The sequence below is a fragment of the Nansenia antarctica genome (genome assembly GCF_963989245.1).
Source record: "Nansenia antarctica genome assembly, chromosome: 18".
Classification (NCBI taxonomy): Eukaryota; Metazoa; Chordata; class Actinopteri; order Argentiniformes; family Microstomatidae; genus Nansenia; species Nansenia antarctica.
In genome coordinates, this window is record NC_137691.1 from 15955065 (window position 1) to 15962549 (window position 7485).

Consider the following 7485-nt stretch of genomic DNA (forward strand, 5'->3'; position numbering starts at 1 on the left):
TCAGCATCAGTAACAAGCCCACAGCGGCTAGTCAGAGTGCAGAGAGGCAGGGTGGGAGGAGAGCTGTTGTTGCTGCTGCTGCAGCACTCTAATAATATCTGCTCTCAGCTCAGTAGATGACCCCAGACAGCCAGGTGTACACCCAGGATATGACCCCAGACAGCCAGGTGTACACCCAGGATATGACCCCAGACAGCCAGGTGTACACCCAGGATATGACCCCAGGCAGCCAGGTGTACACCCAGGATATGACCCCAGGCAGCCAGGTGTACACCCAGGAGAGGGGGGACAGCCTCAGCCTCATCCGCTTCTTCTCCACCCTGGGTCATCTTCACTCCCATTACAGCCAGAGAGAGAGAGAGAGAGAGAGAGAGAGAGAGAGAGAGAGAGAGAGACAGAGAGAGAGAGAGAGAAAGAGAGAGAGAGAGAGAAAGAGAGAGAGAGAGAGAGAGACAGAGAGAGAGAGAGAGAGGATGATATGACTCCAGATGACTAATGACGTGTTTCTCAGTCCAGACCAGCCACGAGAAGAGAAGAGAGGAAGAGGGGCATGCAGGGATACCAGGCAGTCCTTCAGGGCTGACCACGGGGCTACTGTTGCTACTGCAGCAGACTGCCACTGTCAAGCCCTCCACTTCCGCCTAGCCTGTGCCAGTACCTCTCTCTCTCCTGTCTGTCTCTCTGTGTGTGTGTGTGTGTGTGTGTGTGTGTGTGTGTGTGTGTGTGTGTATCGTGGCCTCTTGCGATATGATTATCGATTCACATCGGCAAATATAGATATTTGAACAAAAAAAAAATCTGGCACGCGCACTGTAGAATGGAAGTGAAGCAACTATGTAGAAGAAGGTGGAAAGAGGGGAAAAGCAAGCGGTGTAGTCTACGTGATACGCAGGACTACGCCGTATGCCCACTAGGAAAGGGCAAGGATTTCCGTATAACCACTTAAAAATGTGCGAGGATACATAACAGCGGTTTTGTGTCAGAACTTTCACACTTTCATTCATAAAATTCACCCCGTCTGTGTTGGGACTGACTATAGCGTCATATACCATCAACGGGGGGAAATGCGAAAATGAAATAGGTCAAAATGCAGCACTATCATGCACAGATCAGCCTTATAACATGTAATGTTAGATATATAACGTTAGACAGGGAGCGCAGATGTATTTTTATGGCGTTCTGAAATGAACGATATGAGGCTGGGAGGGAAAAATCTCAGTATACCTACTAGAAAAAACTAGACTACACCACTGGGAAAAACAAATACGAAATGCACCTCTAGCCTACAAATCGAACGCCTGGCACCATTATATTTCAAAGCAAGGCTTCCTTTTAACTCCCCGAGGGCTACGACTATTACCAAGTCTATCGCTGGGTTTATCTGCAAGGACCTTCGCCCATACAGTGTAGACGAAAATGAAGGTTTGCGCCGAATACTGCAAACACCGGAAACCAAGATACGAAATGCTGTGTTGAAAATATTTCACTGAGACGGGGCTATTCCAGCGTTGTATGTAGTCCTTCCTTTCAACTTTTGAACTCCTGCTTTCTGGGCAGTTTAGCCTTTTGCCACTTTATTTTGTATGAAGGATGGCCACTCATCGCCAGATCGTTGTTTGTTGTTACGAGTTACAGTCTTGTTCACGGCTGCATAGCTGCACTGAAGTGTGTTGTGTATTCTCTGTATCTAAGTGTTTAGTTTTTGCCGTGTTCTATCTACCGGTATGCTAAACTCAGGACCACTTCCCGGGTTCGGCCTGCCCGTCTGCCTGCCCTGTTTAACTGCCTGTCTACCTGCCTGCCTGCCCTGTTTAACTGCCTGTCTACCTGCCTGCCCTGCCTGCCCTTCCCTGTTTAACTGCCTGTCTACCTGCCTGCCCTTCCCTGTTTAACTGCCTGTCTACCTGCCTGCCCTGCCTGCCCTTCCCTGTTTAACTGCCTGTCTACCTGCCTGCCCTTCCCTGTTTAACTGCCTGTCTACCTGCCTGCCCTTCCCTGTTTAACTGCCTGTCTACCTGCCTGCCCTTCCCTGTTTAACTGCCTGTCCTGCCTGCCCTTCCCTGTCTGACCTGCCTGTCTACCCTGCCTGTCTACCCTGCCTGTCTACCCTGCCTGTCTACCCTGCTACTCCACCCCCACTTGCTATTCCACCCTGCTTCTCCCGCTATTTCCCCGCTTTTCCTTCATTAAAACTGGATTCTTTTCTCTACGTGTCCTGACTCCTGTGTTCTGCGCTCGGGTTCCTCAGCTCTGACCACGGCTGCTAATCACACCACAGAGCCCAGGTGAGCTGTTCTGTTCTGTTCTGTGCTGCGTTGACCCGGTACCACCCTAATCACACTACAGAGGTGAGACCCGGTCTGACAAGTTCAGAGGACGCCTAACAAACAAAGCAGGGCACAGCAAACACAGAGGGGGAGAGAGAGAGAGAGAGAGAGAGAGAGAGAGAGAGAGAGAGAGAGAGAGAGAGAGAGAGAGAGAGAGAGAGAGAGAGAGAGAGAGAGAGACAGACAGGAACGCCTGGCCAGCCAATTATCCCCGGTACAAGAGCTTGTTTGAACTGACCTTAAAGGGAACCGATTTCCCCATCAGTGTCCTGGGTTAGCATCAGGGGACACCCAGAACACCCATTACACACACACACACACACACACGCACAGGTGCACACACACACACACACACACACACACACACCGTGGCCACACACACATCTAGTACCGTAAATGACAGCCACGATGACAGCACCTGCTGGGATTAGGAGGTCATTACGAGTATCAAGAGTCAGCGGACCGCAGCATGCTTCTAAACTGCACCTCTGTCTCTCTCAACGGGGCCCCTATTACAGTATGATGTCATCTTAGAACAGGCCCTTTACCGCAGAGAAGGAGACAAATGTATTGACCCTGCATGAGATCATCAGACACCCTGCATCAGATCCTGTGTCACTTAACACAGAAAGTGCAACACGCATTACTCTTCCTTTTGGTAATTGTTTTAATTCGTGAACAGGATAAAAGGTGTTTAACGACTTATGATTGTTGCTGTGCTGAGAGTAGTGGCGGGGTGGTGGGGGGGGGTCATGTCCCCCACGAGTGTACGGGGGGGGGGGGGATCACTCTGAAGCCGCTCGATGCCCTCCGGCCGACACGCGAGTGTTTTAATGACACCCCTGGTGTATCGCCTGACGCACAACCACAGGACCGGCCTGTCTCTCTCAGGACCGGGAGCAACATTCACAGTACCGCTCCGCCACCCGAGCACACTGCACGCTCGCCGCCGACGGATCGACCTTTTTCTGAAACAAATGGTGAGAGATTAAAAGCAGGCCGACTGACAGGGAGATGAGAGATGAGGTGATGAGGTGGTGGTGGTGGTGGTGGTGCGGGACGGAGGGAGGGTGAGTGGAGGAGGAGGGAGGGGGAGTGAGAGTGGAACGGAGAGACAGAGAGAGAGAGAGAAAGACAGAGAGAGAGAGAGACAGCCAGAGACAGCCAGAGAGAGAGAACAAAAGAGAGACAGACAGAGAGAGAGATATAGCCAGAGAGAAAGAGAGAGAGATCGAGAGAGAGAGAAAATGAGAAAGAGACAGACAGACAGAGAGAGAGAAAGCCAGAGAGAGAGAGAGAGACAGCCAGAGAGAGAGAGAGAATGAGAGAGAGAGGCGGTATCCTAATAGCAATGTTCGAAGACAAGGAGATGAAACCCCTGACAGGGGAACAAAGTGAGACCAGGGTACCGCGTGTTTTATCACCGCTAATCTGACATTAACAACGTTTATTAAACCTCCCTCTGTTCTCTGTTCTCACCCTCTGTGTGCTAAAAAAAGCATCTGTACACGCGTGGTTTCTATTTCTGCCTTTCATCTAAAGAACCTCTGACTTGTACTGTTCTCCCTCTCCCGGCTACACCTTGAACGGCCTGTCGACCGCCAACGCCACAGGCTCAGGGAAAACTGAATTCATATTCATACACCAGGTGAAGCGTCCTTTACATACAAAAAAACACCCCTATTCATGTCTAATAACACTGGTGATACTGTAGTTATACTAGTGAATTAGGTATGTACAGTAGAATTTGTCTGGCTGTGGTGTCTCTTGTATTCACGCACGCACACACACACACACACAATGTGACTCTTGTCTTCTCTCTCTTCTGTGACAGGTAAGCGAAGAGTGTCGCCTGTTCTCCTGGGGATCCCACATCCTTCCTCTGTCCCTCTCCTTGTCTCTGTTCATCTTCCGTCTGTCTGTCTGTCTGTCTGTCTCTCTCTCTCTCTCTCAGCTCCCTACAGGTCCGGAGAGCCAGCCTTAACAAGGAACATACATACACATTTAAGCACATTTAATCACCATCTTAATCATCCTCATCCTCCTCATTGTCATCATCATCATCATCATCATCATCAATATCATCATGATCATCGTCGTCATAACTAGGCAGCCAGGAGAACAGAACCAGTCAGGAGGCAACAGCAACATGTCCAATCGGAACGCTACAGGAACTGTGTTGTTTAATACAGGCCTCTGGAGGGCGGTTCCATTTCTTTCCTTATTTCAAAGGAAACGCCGTTCAGATGACAAGCGACTCCCACGCGGGTGCAGAAACCGCGGAGAAGTTGACGCGACTAAAATATCTTAATTTCATGCTATTTTATGTGGCAGTTCTATTCAGTACAGTGAGCACACTTTCACTTCCCTTTTCTTTTTTTATTTCCGTTCACCCCCGACGGGACGGATGACTTTGATCTCTGCGACAAGGTGTCGAAGCTTGAGGTGTTCTAGGACTAGGATGGAGAGATCTGATTGGTTCCCTTGTAAAAAAAGAAAAAAAGAAAGAAAAAAGCTCTCAATCTAAATGGTGTGGTTGGAAGTCAGGGTATAAAAAAACAGACTGTGAGGAAACCGATTCTGTCTCTTTTGTCTTAATGTGTGGTCTCATCTGAGCTTGTGAGTACTGGAACAGTGACCGTGTGGTAATCTCTCTCTCTCTATCTACCGTTTAACATCCTCTCTATCTACCGTTTATCATTGAGGGTAGAACATAAAATCCTTATATGAAGTATTTGCCATGTCATAATTATAGTATAGTATTGTCGTAATTGTTTATCATATTCTATAAACGTTTGATTCATCCTATTTGACCACTTTAGCACTAATCAGCAGACAAACAATCCTTTGCACTTAGTGCTAATTAAATTACTTAGTCAGATTAATAGTATTAAGTCATGCTGTGCTATTAACAATCTAGCTACATCTAGCCACATCAGAGCCGCCGAGAGCATTGAGGCTTCTCCCTGGCCTTTGACCTGAGGTGAGCCTGCCTTCCCGACACTGCACTCTTTGCACTTTTATTTGTCCTGCACCTTGCTTTTAGTGTATTTTTCTATTTGATCAGTTTTCTTTCATCTGTATGTTATCTCTTTTATCTTGTTTTTCTCTTTATATTTGATCTGTTAAGCACCTTGGGCGGCTCTTGTCGTTGTAAATGTTGTGCTATATAAATAAACGTTACTTACTTACTACAATCGAGCTACATTTCCTTGACAAGCCTCTGTATTGTAACTGCCAAGCTATTAGACCTTCCTCCTTCCTGACACCTCCCTGTAGCCCCTAGTCTGACACCGCCCTGGGACCTCCTGCCTGCTCCTCTCCCTCCTGTCCCTCTCTGTGTGTGGCTCAGTAAGTCAACAGACTACTCAACTAGGACTAGCTGTGCATATTTCACCTACTCTTAGCGCCGCCTCAAACGACCATACTCTTTACAATGGGAAGCTGCTACTTACACACAAAGACCACTAGGTGGTGCTTCTTGTAAATTAGCCGCACATATCTAGGAAAAGTCATGAAAGGAGGGTCCTGAAGTGCAAAGATATAAAAAATGTTTACTCACTTGGTCAAATGACCCCACCCATGGCTGTTCTAGTGTTAAATCACACAGCTACTGTCGAGCATGACACCAGTTGGAGGCTTCGAATCAAGAGCATGGGGCCGTGTTGTCATGCGCAGAACGGAATGAGGAGCGGGGGGTATCAAACCAGTCGTGTTCGGCGCCGTTCCTCGTTTCGTCCCGTGCGTTACCCCCCCCGTCCTCCCGTGTCTACCTACGCCGGCCTCCACCGTCTGTCTGCCGGTGTCCTGTGGTTGTTTGTTTTGTCATGGTGTCTCTGTGGGGGTCTCAGTGGGTGTGTGCAGACTGCAGAGGTCCAGCAGAGAGCTGGGAGTCACGTGACGCAGACACACTGTTCTACCCTGACACGGCCCTGTCGCTGGTTCCTCCTCTGCCCTCTCGTCCTGCTGTGGCTGCCTGCGTACGGGGCTGACAGGACCAGGACACATCGCCAGGCATGGACACATTGTTTATTCTGTCTGTCTGTCTGTCTGTCTGTCTGTCTGTCTGTTAGCGGGTCTCTCTGTATGTCTGTGTGTGTATGTGCGTGTCTGTGTGTGTGTGTGCGTGCGTGCGTGTGCGTGTGCGTGTATGTGTGTGTGTGTGTGTGTGTGTGCGCGTGTGCGTGTGTGCGTGTCCGTGTGTGTGTCAGGGGAGACTAGGGGAAATGGCAGAAATCAGAGGACGGACTCATTGCAATGCAGGAAACACGGGCCGTGTTTGAAGCCATTCACCCGTCCATGCATTAAAATACCAGCCCTCGCTGGTGTGTATACAGTATGTGTGTGTGTGTGTGTGTGTGTGTGTGTAACAGAGTGTTTGTGTGTGTGTGTGTGTGAGAGTGTGTGTGTGTCAGGGGAAACTGGTGGAGGCAGAAATCGGAGGATGGACTGATTGTAATGCGTGTGTATGTGTGTGTGTGTGTGTGTGTGTGTGTGTGTGTGTGTGAGAGAGTGTGTGTGTGTCAGGGGAAACTGGTGGAAGCTGGACTGAAAATCGGAGGATGGACTGATTGTAATGCGTATGTGTGTGTGTGTGTGTGTGTGTGTGTGTGTGTGTCCAGCAGGCAGGCAGGGCATCGCAAGGGAGACCGTAGAGAGAGACTGCTGACTACTCCAAAGCACCACAGAAACAGCAATCCAGTGGGTCGATGGAGGGAGATGGAGAGCAGCACAGACACAGACACAGACACACACACAGGCACAGACACAGACACAGACACAGGCACAGACACAGACACAGACACAGGCACAGACACAGACACAGGCACAGGCACAGACACAGACACAGACACAGAGACAGACACAGACACAGACACAGACACACACACAGGCACAGACACAGACACAGGCACAGACACAGACACAGACACAGACACAGGCACAGACACAGACACAGACACAGACACAGACACAGACACAGACACAGACACAGGCACAGACACAGGCACAGACACAGGCACAGACACAGACACAGACACAGACACAGACACAGACACAGACACAGACACAGGCACAGACACAGACACAGAGACACAGACACACACACAGAGACACAGACACAGGCACAGACACAGACACAGACACAGACACAGACACA